This window comes from Balearica regulorum, chromosome 26 (assembly GCF_011004875.1).
Source record: "Balearica regulorum gibbericeps isolate bBalReg1 chromosome 26, bBalReg1.pri, whole genome shotgun sequence".
NCBI lineage: Eukaryota > Metazoa > Chordata > Aves > Gruiformes > Gruidae > Balearica > Balearica regulorum.
This window is the reverse complement of record NC_046209.1, coordinates 1,967,757-1,983,521: the sequence shown is the minus strand read 5'-3', so window position 1 is coordinate 1,983,521 and position 15,765 is coordinate 1,967,757. Positions and strand designations below refer to the sequence as shown.

At 65.1% G+C, this 15,765-nt stretch overlaps 1 long non-coding RNA gene across 6 annotated transcripts in view; it reads left to right on the top strand.

Annotated features, from left to right (window-relative positions):
* Positions 1-853: 853 nt before the first annotated feature.
* LOC142605242 (uncharacterized) overlaps positions 854-15,765 on the top strand; it is a 36,811-nt gene continuing 21,899 nt past the window's right edge. Inside the window, exons 1-2 of one of the 6 annotated variants that reach the window (XR_012838963.1) lie at positions 854-904; positions 6,979-7,031. This is a non-coding gene — a long non-coding RNA (uncharacterized LOC142605242). Of the gene's footprint in view, positions 905-934; positions 1,050-3,790; positions 4,023-5,234; positions 5,344-6,511; positions 6,759-6,978; positions 7,032-9,740; positions 10,231-15,765 lie in introns of those variants that run through there. The other 5 variants (XR_012838965.1, XR_012838964.1, XR_012838962.1 and 2 more) reach the window with 5 other exon arrangements.

Genomic DNA, 15,765 nt, shown 5'->3' with positions numbered 1-15,765 from the left:
CCAAAACGCTGCTCGTAAGGTTTCAGCGCTGCAGCCGGGTGCTGGGAGCAGGCGAGAGGAGGACAAACCCTTCTGTGCCCTTAAGATCGGCATCGGTGGGGGACAAGTGGGGGGCTATGGGAGGGGGGGACTGGCCCAGCTGAGCTGTGTCTCTTATAGCTCTGGGCTGGGGGGTTTGCTGCTCCCTGGGCTGGGGGGGCATCCCCTGGGGCCTGCGGTGTGCTGGGTATGGCCGTGGCGCTCAGAGGGGAGCGAGGAGGGGGAGCCCAGGGTTTGGTGGTGCCCATCGTCCGCTGGTTTTGGGGGTGGGGAGTATGGTTCAGGGCGGGGGGGGGTTCACCTCAGCGCTGCCCGGGCACCCACAAGTTGGGATCAGGTGGGGATGGGGGTCCCTCTGCACCGGCTGCTCACCAGCGCTGAACCCAGCCCCTTCCTTCGGGGGGGGGGGGTTTGGGGGGTGGGGTGGTTACTGGTGGCCAAGCCCCGAGATTAAAACATGGGCGGGAGATTAATCCTGGGCAGAGTTTGCCCCATTTAATAGAGCCCAGCAAATGATATAAATACCAGCTGGGATTAGGGGCCGTACGGAGCCCCCGCATCCCAGGGCTGGATCCGGCCTCGGCCCAGGTCCCCCCCAGCTGGCAGGTCCCCTCCCGGGCCACCCTTGGGGCTGGGAAGGGGCTTCTGCATGGAAAGATGAGGCAAGACACCGGGGGAAAGTGTGGGGGCTGGGGTAAGAGACACTGATTGAATAGCAATGACTGCATGATTTATGGTTTGCATTATTGCATGGCTCATTTGAATATATGCTAATAAGGCTTTTCTCCTCGTTTTGTTTGTAAGATTTAGATTTGCTATGGCAACCCGCTGGCATGGAAGGAGCACCAGGAAATGTCAGGGCGAGGTGAGCCCCGGGGAGGGCCTGGGGCTGTCGGGGAGACTCGCTGCATCCCACCGCAGGGACCCGGGAGTGGCCGGCGGGACCCGGAGGGCAGCGGCGGGACCCGGGAGCCGACCGGAGCCGCGCATCCCCCTCCGGCTGCCTGCAGGTCCAGTAACGCCCTGTTTCGACAGGTCCTAAACTGGGGTGGGGGGATACCCTGGGGTGACCCCAGACCCGTTTTGGTCTTGCAGGGAGGCCCTTCTCGCCCTCTGCCCCCAGCCTCACCCCCTGCCTACCTGCCGAGCGTCCCCCCAGCACGGCGGAGATGGTGGGATGCCCCATTGCACTGGACCCAAAGATGGCACCTGGGGACCCCCAGCTTTGTTGTGGGGGACAGTGCTCGGGATGACCCTGAGAAGGGACAGAGCATCTGTGTTCACTCTGTGTCCCCCACCCATCCATCCTACGGGGTCCTGGTCCATGGTGGAGGGGTCTGGGCCATCTCCCCACCTCTGTGGCTCCGTGTCCCCTTCCCAGCTGGCCGGGGAGCTGCCCCAGTAAAGCCCAGTTACCTGCAGGCCCAGCATGGCGAGGGGCTGCGTTGCTCCGGGAGGGCGCTGGGCTCCGGCGCTCGGGGCTGCGGAGCTGGTGGGGCTTTGTCTCCCGGTCGGTGCAGGTACCTCTCCGTCTGTTGGGGGGGGATGTGCTTTCAGGGCTCTGCACCCCGATTTGGGGGGCTGCGGACCTTGCAGTCAGGGTGCTCCCTTGCTGGGGAGAAGGCGGACGGGTTGGGTTTGGGGGGGGGGCGTCCCCTCTCCAGAGCCGTGGGAGAGCAGCCTCGTGTCGTTGGATCCCAGCCCGGAGGGGGGTGTGGGCTAATAGTCCGTGTCCCTCGGGGTACCGAGGGGACATCCCGGGTGGGGATGGGGTCCTCCCGCTGCCCCCGCCCAGGGGGCTCTGGCCCCCGCCAGGAGAGCGCCGGGCCCGTCCCGGGCTGCGGGACCCGGGGGAGGTGCGGCCCCTTGGAGCCCCACGATCACGCGTGAGCAGCCCCGGGAGGGAAGGCAGGGCCGGGGCGGCTCCGGGCTATCGCGGTGGCCCCGAGGCTCAGCCGGGGCTGAACGCTGCGTGTCCCTGCAGCGACCCGACGGGACGGGGCTGGCCGCCCGCTCCAACCGGGGTCCCGTCTCTGCTGCCGGGTTCCGTTTCACGCCTTATAACGGGGCGGGAACGAGCCCCGGGCTGGGGGCGAACGAGCGCGGCCCCGAGCCCGAGGGGCCGGGGGTGTCCGGCCCCTCTTCGCCTCCCCGCCGCAGCAAACCGGGCCCGAGCCGGGCACCGGGGGCTGCCCCCCCCCCCCCCCGCTCCCCCTCGGTGTATCCTCCCCCAAACCCCCACTTTGTTGTTTTGCAAAAGCCCTGAAATATTCATGGCGCTGCGCCGAGCGCCTCTTAATGAATTTTTGATCAAAACGTTATCAGGGAGCCAAAATATGCCGCCCCCTTCCCAAACCCGCGCCGTCGGGGGGGGGGGGGGGACACGGGGACGGGGACAACACAGACACGACACTGGGCCCACCGGTACCGGGGGGGGCTGGGGGACCCGGGCCCGGCCCGAGGGCCTTTTGCTGGGGGAGGCCTCGGCGGCGGGACTGGGCAGCCCGGGGGTCGCTCTGCCACCGGGGGCTCGCACCCAGCCGCCGGGCACGGTTATTCCAGGGTCGGCAGCAGGATTTGGGGTGTCCGACGTGCAGGCCCGGCCTCCTGCTATCCCCTGGGCCGGGCGAGCCCGGGAGGGACCGGCCGGGCCCCCGCGAAGCCCCAGTTGGACGGGACGGGCGGTGGGCGGCCGGGACAGCGCGTCCCGGTGCCCCCCGGCCTCGCCGGGAGAAATATTCGTTGAGGGGGAAATGCATAATGCGGAGCTCATTGGGGCCAGCCTCGGCCCACCCCGACCCCGTTGGGCAGCTCGATGTCGGCGGGGGTTTGCATTCCCCCCCCCCCCCTCCTCCGGCCGGATTTGGGGGGGCAAACCCCGCCGGGCGCTTCGCGAAGCCGCCTTTGCAGCCACCGATTTTTAACGCGCTCCGAAAATCCCGGTGAGCCGGCGGAGGGGGCTCCGTTCCCAGCCACTTCGGAGCCTGGAGGTGTAGCACCCGGGGCGGGGAGAGGAATTTTGTTTTAATTAAAAAAAATAACTGATTTCTGCTTCATTTCCACGGAATAATCCTGCACCAGCCGGGGAGCGGGGTGACCCTGCCGCAGCCTCTGCCCCAGCCCGGGGACAAGAAAGGCAGGAGGACCCCCCCACACACCCCCCCTTCCCCTCCGCTCCGGATTCGGCCCCGCTCCCCCCCGCGCCCCGTGGGGTGCCCCGAGCCCTGACGGTCCCGCGGTACCCGCGGCCGGGCGGAGGCGCGGCGGGGAGGGGGGGGGGATTCGGATCCGGCCTTGCCTCTCGCTGCCCGTGCGGAGCCGCATCCGAGGGGGTCACCGGGATGATTATTATTAATATTATTTTAAATAATAAAATCCCCGTTATTTTTAGGTTCTGCTGCCAGAGCCGCCCCCGCCCCCGCGCCCCCCCCCCCCCAGCCCGGTGCATTCCCCCCAGCGCAGGGCTAACCTATCCTGCTCCCGACGTGAGGACGTCATGCCTTACGTAGTAAAATATGGAGAAAGCAGGGGGAAAAAAAAAAAAAAAAAAAAAAAAAAGCGCATTTTTCCCTCCTCTCTCCAATCTCCATTTCCAAAAGGGACAAAATGGATGTTTGGGCGGAATCCGCCCCCCCCCGCCCCTGATGGCTCTGTAGCGGCGGGCCGGGGCTGCCCGGGCCCGGTCGGGGGGCTCCCGGCGTTAAAGCCCCGGGCAGACGTTATCTGTTTAACCCCACGTAAAGGCAACGTGATCGCGGGGGGCTCCGCTTCCCACAGCCCTGCTGCTCCTGGCAGTCCTCTCCGGGAGCCGCGACCCGGCTCCGCCGCGCTCCGCATCGGCTGGATGGCTCCGGGCTCCGCGTCCTGCCCGCTGCCGGTGCCGCGTCCCCCCCAGGCCCCCGCCCCGGAGGCTGCCGGTGTCCCGGCGGCTCTCGGCTCACGCTGTCGCTAAGTCATTAATGGATGCAGATGTGCGGAGGGAGGTAAATAACCCCCCCACTCCCCTTTTTGTCGCTGTTTTTCCTCTCCCTGCCCCGCACTGAACTCCCCGGGCCGGGGCAGCGGGCAGCAGCGGGCAGCAGCGGGCAGCAGCGGGCAGCTGCCGAAGCTGCCCGCCGGAGGGGCAGGGCTGTGCGGGCACCGGCAGCCGCCCCGCTCCCCCTCCCGCTTCTCCCAACTTGGAGGAAGTCTGCGAGGGGGGACCCCCCGCCTCCCCCACTCGGGCCTTTTTTGGGGGGGATGGGTGGGGTGGGTTTTGCCTCCCCCCCCCCCCCCCCCCCGCCCGGATTAGCGGCTGCGGGTCCCGGCAGCCCGGTGTGAGTGTCGGGGCGGGGGGGGACGACGGGGACGACGACACGAGGGGGGGGGTACGAGGCGTGGAAAGCTGCCCTCCCTCCGGCTCCCGCAGCGCCGGGAACAATGGCCACGGGCTCCGTGGGGACAATGCCCGGCGGAGCCGAGCTGCTTGGGTTGCAGGACACGTCCACCATCGCCTCGGCCACCCCGGGCCCCGGCCCCCCGCTCCCCCGAGACAGGCACCCCCCGCTCCCCCGGGGCTGTGGGAAAACGCGTGGCCGGGGATGGGGGGGGGGGAGCGCCAAACTTAGGGAAAAGTCGTCGTCGTTCCCCCCCCCCCGCCCCCGCCCCGGGCCCGGCTCCGTCCCCTCCCGGCTTTGGGGACCCCCGTCCCGCCGAGGCCGGCGGTTCCCTCTTGCCCATCCCAGCCGTTGCCGCAAACTCCACCGGCTGCTCCCGACCGGGGCTCAACAGGTCGGTACCGGACAGTTCCCCAGGTGCGCGTTTCTCCGCTTCACCCCACCATCTCCCGACCCTCCATCACTCCTCCAACACCACCCCCCCCCCCCTTCTTTCCCCCAAACCACCCCCCCTCATTATTCCTGTTATCCCAAGGCAGGCTCCGTGCCCAAACGCCGGCATGTGCGAGGCAAACAGAGCGCGATTGTTCCGAGCCTGGGAACGCGCGGAGGGGGCGCGGGGGCCGCCGCCCGCCGCCCCCCGCCCGGCCCCCGCTCAGACGCGATTGTGATGGAAATAGGCCTTTCCCGCATGCTGTTGAACTTGATGTTGACTCCTTTTCTTTGGGGTTTCACATCTCCTCGGCCACTTGTTTTGTGGGAAAATTTTCTCCCGAGCTCCGGTGTGAAATTAATTAATCAGGGCCTCTAGATGGCAATGGGACACAAAAGGGGACAGCCCGGGGAAACTCCGGCAAACTCACAAAAGCCACCCCCGGGGTTTATAGCCCCGGGCTGGTCGGACCGACTGCCCTGCCCGGTGCCCGAGGTAAGGGGCTGCCGGAGCGAAGTTTCGGTGTGTGGAGCTTTTTTTTTTTTTTTTTTTTTTTTTTTTTTTTGGGGGGGGGGGAGGTTTGGGGAAAAAAAGAGAGGGATTAGGGACCAAGGGGTTTGAGGGTGCTGTGGCGGGGCAGTGTGTTGTGTGGGCATCCCCTTCCCAGCCCTGCGTTAGTGAGAGGCTGTATCCCAGCCGCAAAAAAAAAAAAAAAGGAAAAAAAAAAAAGAAAAAAAAATTCCCCACGCAAAGGGCCGGGACTGAATTCGGCATTTCTGGAGAAAGGAAAAAAAAATAAAAAATCTTGTTTTATCATTATTTTCTCCCCCCTAAAAAAGTAACTGAGGTTGTTCCCGTGCTGAAGCGCCTGGCTCTGCCCGAGCGGGCACGGCGGGGATTTCCACGCCGTTGTTTTCCGAGCGGGGAAATCTCTGCCGTGCGCGGGGGGAAACCGTTTGCCCCCAGTTTAGACTGGGAAGGTGGTTATTTGATTTCCAGTCACCCTCCTCGCTATTAGTTTCAGCGGGTGCCGCCTGTGTGTGTGTCCTCCGACAGGTTTAGCAGCGGAGAGGTGGGGGGAGGATATAAATATGAAACCAGATTTTCTTTTGAAGCACTTCGCAGGGCAGGATATGATTATTTTTAAAGAGATCAATCTTTGCGCAGCGTTCGGGGCTTTGGGGGGAATATTTCTGCACGGGAACAGGCCAAAAATACGAGCGTCAAATCCCCTCCCGCTCTTTGTTGCCACAACACCTTTGGGTGACAGCGGTTGTAGAAAGAAAAATCATTAAAATCTGTTAAATCTTTAGTTTTCGCCCACATCGATATTTCCAGCAGGGCAGGAATTCGAGTGGATTTGCCCAGGGGTTTGGGGACCCCTTTTCCTCCGGGTCGGTCCCCCCCTCTCCGGTGCTGGTTGAATTGAGCTGCGAAGCGATGTGCAGGGGAACGAGTCGTTGTATTTTAAATGCAAATAATTCCCAACGACAACGTTGGAATCAAACGGAAAAAAACCCAAAAAAAACCATCACCAAAAAAAAACACCAAAAAAAAACCCCAACAAACGGGGCGGGAAAAGGAAAAGAAGAAGGGAGGAAAAATCTCGGTGGGAGGAAAAGAAAAAAACCCAACTAATCAGCTGAAAAATCCGCTTTCGAGGGGCGCCGGGCCGGGCGGGCGAGCGGATCCGCTGCCGGGGAGCGGCGGCGGCTGCCCGGTGCGATGCTCCAGTGCCCAGGGGGGCTCCGGTGCCCCCGGTGCGGGGAAGCTGGGCCGCCCCGCGCCCAGGAAAGACAGACGGACAGACACGGGGTGTGGGGCCGCCCCTCCGCGAGGGTCTCCTCTCTTTCCCCGGCAGCAGAGGCCGTGTCCCGACTTGGCCCCCTTGGGCAGGGCCAGGGCTCCGGGTGGGTGTTCCCACTCCACGCGTGGAAGGGACCGGCTTTGGGGCATCCCACGCCCTGCCCGCCGGCGGCCCCGGCCCCGGCTGGCCGGGCAGGGACTCCAGCGCCGCCCACCCCCCCGCCCCCGCTGCCAGCCTCGCCGGGAAAGTTGCTCCAAGTTGGAGCGATGGCGGTGGCGGCGGCGGCTCCTCCTGACGCCTCTTCTCTCTCTTTCCCTCCCCAGGTGGGCTCGGCCGAACGGCGCCGCGGGAGACCGGCACACCGGGCGAGGCGGAGGTAACCGCGGCTCCCCCCCCCTCTCTTTTCCAAAGACAGCCCCGGGATGCGGCCGGTTCTACCGGAGGGATGCGGGGCAGGTGCGGGACCCGCAGTTAGTGGCGTTACCGGTAACGGTGGGAAGTTCCCGGGCTGGCGGGGAGCGGCACACCGCGACAACCCTCGGTGCGATGGGAGAGGGGGGCCGGCGGCTTGCCGGGCTGCCCGGGCTTCGGTTCTCCGGTGGGAACCGGGGCCCCCGCGCCCCTTCGAGCCGAGCCCAGCCGCGCTGCCTCCCGCCGAGGCGGCCGGCGGTTCCTGCGGCGAGCGCCGTGCTCGCACCGGAGCCCAACATGGCTGCTGTAGTGAAGGTATTTGATTCACACGAGGGTGTAGGCGAGGGGAAGAAGGGGGGACGAGAGGCTCCAGGGCCGGAGCCAGCGCCCGCAGCCGCCGGGGCGAGGGGTACAGGCGGGCGACGACTCGGTAAGTGCCGGGGAGGGACGGGGCCGGGCGGGCCCCGTGGAGCCCCCGCCGCGGACACGCGTGGGGGGGCCTCCCTTCTCGTGTCGGAGCTGCCAAGCCTCCCCCGCGACCCCTCGGGGGCAGGGAGCCGTAGGGAGTGGGGACCGGCAACCGGCGGGGGCGAAGCGGGCCGCTGCGGCCCGCCCGGGCCCTGTGCGGCGGCTACGGGGCCCGCGGGCGGCGGAGGAGCGGGGCCGGCGCGGATGCTGCGCCCCGGTCCCGCCGGTGCCCGAAGCGGCACTTCCCCGAGCCGAATCCGGGCCCGAGGGTGCTCCCGGGGTGCCGGAGAAGCTCCGCCAGTTCCGTTCGTTCCCTCGGCGGAGCTTTGGGCCGCGGTCGTTGTTGGGGTTTTGCCCTTTGGGGAAGGACCGCGGCCGAGCTCGCCCGGGGAACGAGCGGTTCGGTTAGCAGAACCCACCGGGGCGGCGGAGCGGGACCGGGACCGGCGGTGCCCCGAGCGGTGTGGACGGCAGCGGGGCCGAGCCCGCCGAGGCCGCCGCCGCCGCCGCCCGGTGCTGGGCAGGAGAGGCATTTCGGAGCCCGGCTGCGGAGGTAACGGCACCGGCTCGGCCCACGCGCGATGCGAACCCACGGGGGAAAGCACGGGCGGCAGCTACCGGGGGGGGACGATCCGTTAATTTGGCAACCGGTTGCCTCCCTGGCACCATCTTCCCGCTCGGAACGGTTGCCCGTGCCGCGGTGCACCGGAGCGACGGGAGCCGCAGAGATGATAACGATAATACTTAATAGCAATAATAATAATGAATTAGTGGCGGCTTGGAAAGAGAAGGACGGAGGAGGCACGACCCCGCACGGCCCCGGGGCGCGGCGGCGGTTCAGCACCACGGAGAGCGGCGAGGCCGGTGCCGGTGCCCGGTCCCCGGTGCCCGGTAACGGCGGGAGCATCCTCCGCCCGCACCCCGCCGTACTGCGGACGCCGCTCGTGGACGGGGCTCCTGCCAAGGGCTCCCCTGTCCCGGGGACTGCCCGGTGCGGGGCACAAAGCTCCGCTGCTCCCGGGAAGCACCCGGTGCTTGCGGGTTGGCATCTCTGCAAGCGCCGCCGTGGATCGTTCCCAGCCCCTTCAAACACAGATATTCATATATATGATGTATTTTATATCCATAGGTGTACATAGATAAAAGGGCGGGTGTGGACAGCGGGAGCCGGGACGGATCCGTGCCTCCTCCTCCCCGAAACCCGGAGCGCTGGAAGCGGGAGCCGGGCCCCGCCGCCCGCCTCGCCACGCTGCTCCCGGTCCCCGCTGGAAGCGGAGTCCGCCCGGGGCTGCCCACAGCCGGGGCACGGTCACGGCGCTGTGCCCGGGGCCGGGGCCGGTGCTATGCCCGGGTCGCCTGTCGGTTTCGTTTTCCTCCCTTTCACCGGAGCGAGGTGCGACGAGGCGGCCCCGGGAGGGCTGCGGAGCCCGCCGGGCCGGCGTAAGGCTGGGGAGAGCCAGGGTGTCCTGCGTGGGTGTGGGTGTGCACGGCTGCGGGGCCGCGCGTGCAACAGGACGAGTGCGACCATCAGTGCGGGCGCAGCAGGGCGTGTGCGTGCACCGGTGTGAGCACTCCTGGGTGTGCACCGGGGGCTCGGGTGTGCACCTGCGTGTGCTCCCGGGTGTGTGCACTAGTGCCCGGGCACCCCTGGGTGAGTATATATGCACACGGGGGGCACGGTTGTACCCACCGTTGCTCTTGTCGGTGTGAAGCGGCTGGGGGTGCCGGGGAAAGGCCGCTGCTCCCCCGCCCCTGGCCGATCCTGCCCCCCCCCCCGCCCCCGTCGCCGGGAGAGCGGAGCGGGTCCCCTGCACCGGGCAGGGCCGGCCGGGTCCGGCCACGGGCGGCCGCACGGGGGGGACGTGGAGCCGGACCTCGGCACCGCGCCCGGGGCTCTGCCCCGCCGAGCCGCGACCCCGCTTTGTCCCGGGCCCGAGGGGACCCCTCCCCGGCCGGGGGGCAGAGCCGAGGCCGGGCCTGTCGGGGACCCTGTTACCTCCCGGGACGGGGCGGGGGGGGGGGGCGTAGAGCCCGGATTTACTCCCGACCAACCGCAAATTTTCTCCTTTGCAAGCGGGGCCCGTGAGCGCAGCCTCGACGGGAAGGTCCGACCGCCCCCGCCGCCTCCCCGCCCCGGGCACGTCGGGTTTAACCCCAGCCTTTGCCGGGGGGGGGGCGGCTCCGCCACACAGCCCTGCCCGAGCGGGGTTACCCCTGGGGCACCGCCGCCTCCCCGACGGGGCGGGCCGGCTGCTGCCGGAGGCTGGGGCCGGGGGGGCGGGGGGGGCCCGGGGCGAGCAGACGGACCAGCCCCAGGGGAAAGCGGCGGCCGTGGCGAATGGCGGTGCCCCCCCCGGGGGTGTGTGTGTGTGTGTGTGACCCCTGCCCCGGCCCCACGCCCGGGCTGTCCCAGCCCCGCCGCTCGGGCTTTGTCCCCGCCGGCCGCCCCGTCCCTCCTCCCGCCCTCCCCCGCCCTCCCGCCATCCCTCCGCCGCCGGCTCTGCCTCAACTTTAGAGGCAAGTCCCGGAGGCGCCGAGGAGCGGGAGCGGGACCCGCACCGGCACCGGCACCGGGCGGGGGCATCCAGTCTCCGTCCCGGGCTGAGCCTCCTCCCCACCCTTTCCGCCTGGGAAGGATGCGGCGACCCGGAGCCGACGGCGACCGCGAGCAGCACCGGCCCCAGCGGGGCGAGCAGGTACCCCCTCCCCGGGTCCCTTCCCCGGGTCCCCTCCCCGGGTCCCCTCCCCGGGTCCCCCGTCCTCTCCCCGTTCCCCGCTGGGGGCCGGGGGCAGCCACTCCGCCGAGTTTTCCTCCGAGCAGCCGCACGGCCGCAGCCCCCCGGCTCGGGCAGCTCCCGGCGAGCATCCTCCGCCGCGTCCCGGCCGGTGCTCGGGGCCGGTGACCGGAGATTCCCGGCCGGGGCGCGGGGTCCCTTCGCGTTGCGCCTGCGGGCAAGGGCGGGCAAGGACAGGGCCGCCCCGGGGGGTGCAGGGTGTCCCCCGTCTGGGGAGATTCACGGCCTGAACCCCCAGGATATGTGGGATCCCCCCGGGGACGCGGGCCCGGCTGCGGGGAGCGGGGAAGGGGAAGAAGAGGAGAGCAGAGCGGGGGCGCGGTGGGACCCCCCGGGGGGGCCCTTTCGGCTGGGCCTGTCCCTTCCCCAGCCACTCTCATGACTCAGCAGTTCCGTGCCAATAATTTACAGTAATTATGAAGTGGGAGCGGGCTGTGGGGTGGGTCTGGGGGCGAATTTGGGGCTGGGAAGGAGGCAGGTCCCCGGGCCGCAGGCGGCGAGGATGGATCCTGGGGGAGCATCCTGCCCTCCGATGGCTCCTGGGCCATGGGGGGCCGCGCGGCGCTGAGCCCTCTTTAGGGTGTGGGTCCCATTTGGGGTGCAGATGGCAGGTCGGGGTGCTCGGGTGGGCATCGGGGAGCGCCGGGGTTGCATGTCGCATCCCGAGGCGCCGGGGCAGACTCCTGCTCTCCCACTGAAACCATTGGGGTTTCTTCGTTATTGGCGGCGAGGGGACACGGATCGCGGCCGCCCCGGAGGGCTCCGATGCCGGAGCAAAACACCCCCGGGTGCGCGATGCGGCCGAGGCCCATTTTGTAAAGACCTGGGTTGGTTTTTCTCTTTGGTTATCTAGCTGTATGAGTGTATGTGATATCATAAAGCTAGAGAACCGAATGTAAAAACCCGCTCGCTATTCTCCGGGAGAAGAGCCCTGCCCTCCCGGCAGGAGAGGGGCTCGGCGGCCACCGGCCTCCCCGAGGCACTGGCCCCGGTGCCTTTGCAAGGGGGAGAGCGGCTGGAAGCCAAACACGGCTATGGAGTGAAAATTTCAGTGGGGTTTTGTCTTCAATCATTTTTATTGAGGCCCAGAGCTAGCGCCTGTGCCTGGGTGATTATTTCGATTCCAACTCGGGGGTCCTCAGGCTACCTACAAACCCAGCACCTTTATTTTATTAATTTTTTATTTTTTTCTGCCATGGTTTTAATTTCCACGTCGACAATTAAGCTCACTTGCGCCGGGTGTGCCGGAGATAAATGAAACGGGGCCAGCTCAGAAATAACCCCCAGAGAAACCCTGTTTATATAGAAGTAGAAGGAAAGTTGCTTAAATATATTACCGCATGCAAATTGTAATTTAGCACAAACCCGTTTCCAAGGCTGGTTTATCTGCTGGGGAAGAGAAATAAATCATCGTCGCTTGTCGGTTATTCTGCATCTGCAGAGAGATTGCAGCTTTGTTCTTTGGAGAGGGGGATTTGGGAGCATCACTCCAAGGGTGCTCTGGTCTCAGCCTCCCCCCGGTCCCTCTCGCGCTCCCCCCGTGCTCCTGCTTTGCCGCCCGTGGGTCGGGGTGTTGCGTGCGGCCAGCTCCCTCCTTCCCTCCTGCTTCCTCCAGCTCCTCTCAGTCCCTGCGGTGCCCGGGGAGAAATGCCAGTGCGAGGGATGCGGAGCTGAGCCCGAGCTGCCCAGGGGCTGCAGGGGCTGTGCAGGCAGAGGAGCGCTGGATTTGGCCCCGATGGCTGATGCTGGAAGAGTGGAAAGGCTAGTGGTGACCCCAAATGCTGAGTGGTCCCCAGTTATTCCTGGGAAGCTCAGGAAAGGGGGGAGCAGTGTATTCAGGTGTGTGTTTCGGGGTGCAGCTTGGAGCAGTCAGCGAGGGAAGCCTCTCCGCAGCCGCAGAGTCCGGTCCTGCACTCTCGGGTGTTCGGCAGTGGTCAGTGAGGAGGCTCCACAGATGAGCCCAAGCACCCGTGTGTTTAAACCATTGCAGGATCAGGCCCTGACCATGCCGGAGCACCCGCCGCTCTCCCGCGGGAGGCAGGCATGGTGCGAGGGGTGCAGCAGCCTGAGCAGGGCGCTGGCACCGGGGAGCATCCACTCTCCCCCCTCGCTGCTCAGGTCTTTGGTGCATCGGTTCCCTGGCTGGGTTGGTGTGAGAAATGAGAAGAGGAAAAGCATCAGCTCCAAATATTAAAAGCTCAACGCCCCGATCCCTCGCTCCATCAGCTTCTCCCTGCCCTGTGTGTCCTGGCTTCTACGTAGGGTTGTACCTCCTCTTTACCTGATGTTGCTGGAGTCTGCGGCAGAGGAGGAATTTGGGGTGTGAGAGGCAGGGGTGCACCTTCCTCTGTCTCGACAGGTCTTGCTTTGTTCAGGCAGGAGAGGGGCAGATTCCTTGTCCCAGATGTCTGTGATCCCTGGCACTGATCCTGCACCCCCAGCCTGCTCAGACACCCTGAGCTTGCCCAATTTGGGCCTTTTTCTAGGCAAGGAGGATGTGGACCTTATATATAGTGTGGGATAAAGCGGGAACGGCCCCTGTACACACCAAAATATGGTGTGGGAAAAAGAGGAGGTGGTCCGTTGTATACCCCATGCTCTGCAGAGCCGCTCTGCCTGCGGCTTGGGGACGGGGACAGGAGCGCGGGTGCTTCAGCCGTGGCGGTGCTGAGCTGGGTGAGAGGCTTTACTGCAGCACAACGCGGGGCCGCTGCGGCATCCAGAGGCACCGGCTTGTCTCCCTGGCGGAGACACAGGTCCCGGGGGGGATGCGCCCCATCCGATGGCTGATGCCACCCTGTGCTTTGCTTGCAGGGCTGGCTGGCTGGGGCACTGTGCCGGCAGGAAAACCTTCCCCTGAGCTCCTCCAAGGGCCAGCAGGTTGCTGTCGGAGCAGGCTTTCCATGCCAGACCCATTTACATCCCTTCGACCGTCTCAGGCTCTCCAAGATCTGGATCAGCCCTGAATCCCGTAGCTTTGTGTGCGGGTTTGGGCAGGGTTTGGGCAGAGGCTGCCTGCACCGACCTGCCCGCGTTTCCGTAGCGTCGGCGGAGGAAGCCGCCGGCCGGCGGGAGAAGCGTTTCGGCAGCAGCGAGGCCGCGTGGGGACAGCCAGGAGGATGCAAAGCGGCGGCCGTGCGGCAGCAGGAGGGATGCACGGTGTACGGCACGGGGAGCTGATGCTCTGCATCAATCCTGCCATCACTGCTTGGGGTCCCAGCCTGAAGTGTACCCCAAAACACAACACAGTGCACCCCAACATCCCAGCCAGGAGCAGAGGGAGAACCAGCGCAGGCTCTGCTGCACTCAGGCAACCTTCTTCTCCCTCCTGACTACTTGTAAACCATTCAGCAAGAATTTCTTAAAATAGGTTCCACTTTAAGGACTTATCTGCTGAATACCATTAATTTTCTGGGGTTCGTTAAAAGCAAACTTGGTATCATAGCAACTGAATCTATTCCAGGGAAGCAGCCAATTGCGCCGCGCGGTGTGTGCAACCGAAGGCGAGAGAAAGGAGCCTTTCAGGTTTATTCTTGGGCTTGTGCCTTTGCAAGTGAAGTTTTAATTTTCAATGTTTTATTCCTTGCAGAATATTTTATAATTTCTCCCGGCAAATCTGCAGGGAGAGGAAAATCACTGCGCTGGCAAATATTTGCAAAATCGCCTTCGTTTCGTGCCCTCTGCGTGTGGGCAGAGGCGGTGGCACAGGGATGCAGCGGGTGCTCGGGCTGGATCTGGCGCCGCCAGTTCGACCTCGTGCTCGGGACAGCCAGGGTCATCCCTCCAGGGTCGATACCGCCAGCCCCGATGTCACCCTCGGGAGCGATGCCGAGCACGGGCGTCTCTGGCTGCCCCGGATGGATCCGGGACCGCCCAGCGGGATTGGGGGCTGCTGGTAAAGAGGACGCTAATCCCCGTCTCATTTCCCCGGCCTCGCTAAAGTAATAGTCATTATTTTCCTTTTAATCCCATCTCTTTCCTCTTTTCCATTAGGCCCTAAGCTGCAATCTTGTTCCCAGGGGATGTTATGCTGAGGATAATCCCAGGCGCTGCCGGGGCGCTCAGCCCGGCTACTTTGGGGCAGGGTGGTGGTTTACAGCCCCGGGCTGCTGCGGCAGGTTGGGGGTCCGGCCGGCCCTGGGGGTCTCCGGTCCTGGTCCTTGGCACCGGGAGAGGAGCCGGGCTGAGCATCGCAGTGCCAGCACAGCAGAGCGAGTCGAGGGCGGTGGGACGCTCCCCAAAACCCTGGCCTAGCCACGGAGATGGGAGTAGAGAGCTCGTGGCCAGCTTGGCTGTTGGGATGCTGGGCTGGTGCTGCTGTCGGCTGTGCAGGTGAGGGTGGGCAGGATCCGGCCCTGGGCTCAGCGGTGGGGCAGAAGGAGCCCTTCGTGCTGTGGTTGGTGCAAGGGATGGAGGGAGCTGGTTTTGCCCCAAGCCAGGGGGGATGCCCAGGGTTTGGGGTGCTGAGCGGAGCCACAAGGCAGCTCCACCTCCGCCCCACGGCTGCCAAGCTCAGCTGGGAAACACGAAACGACGGGACCGGCACCTCGCCTGCCGGAGCCCTAAAAATAACACCGCCCGAGATTGCCTCCCGCCGCCGGCAGCACGATGTTCAGGCTTTAATTGGGGACGGGTGGGGGAAGCAGCGTTTGCAGCCATCCTGGCCGCCAGCATCGCACGCGTGTGCCCAAAGATCCCGGCTCCCAGCCTTGACCGTTATATCCAAATCACCCCGTCCCTGGGAGAGGGGGTCCCCATGCCGCCCCCCCCAGCCCCGGCACCGCTCCTTCCTCCCACCGCAAGCTGATGATTTTCCAACTTGATAGCAAGGAGGGGGAAAAAAAGTCATTTATGATAAAAAGTATCACTTAAATAGACAGAAAGGGTAAAAGCCCCAGACAAAAACATATCCCCAAGCAGGAGGTAATGAAAAACACTGATGTGTTTAACTTTAGGCCATTTAAAAATGACCATTGAACAGGCAACAGTAAATAACAATTCCTTCCCATCAGGTACGTGTCACTGCGGCGGTGAAGCTCCCGTTTATTTACCCAAAGCTGGCGGAGGATGGCCCGGCCGGCTCTTTAGCTGCTAATTTTTACAGATGTCAGGCTGAAGTCTCCGACCTGGATAAATCAGGTGCTGGCGGTGGAGGGAGCGGTGCGAGAGCACTCAGCCCTCCTTCGGTGCTGGAGGGATGCGGTGCTCTCAGTCAGGGGTGTGCATGGGACCCCCACCCATGGGATCCAGCCTGGGGGGGGCTGAGATAAGACCCCCACATGTGGGACCGGGTGCCCTGGACGTCGGGTGCTGTTCCCAGCCCACCAGCCCCACGCTATGCACCGGAGCCTTGCTTTCTCTCTCTTTTTTTTTTTTTTTTAATGGAGAAATTATTATTTACAGTTTAATATCTTCGTGTTTCTATGGAAACTCCAT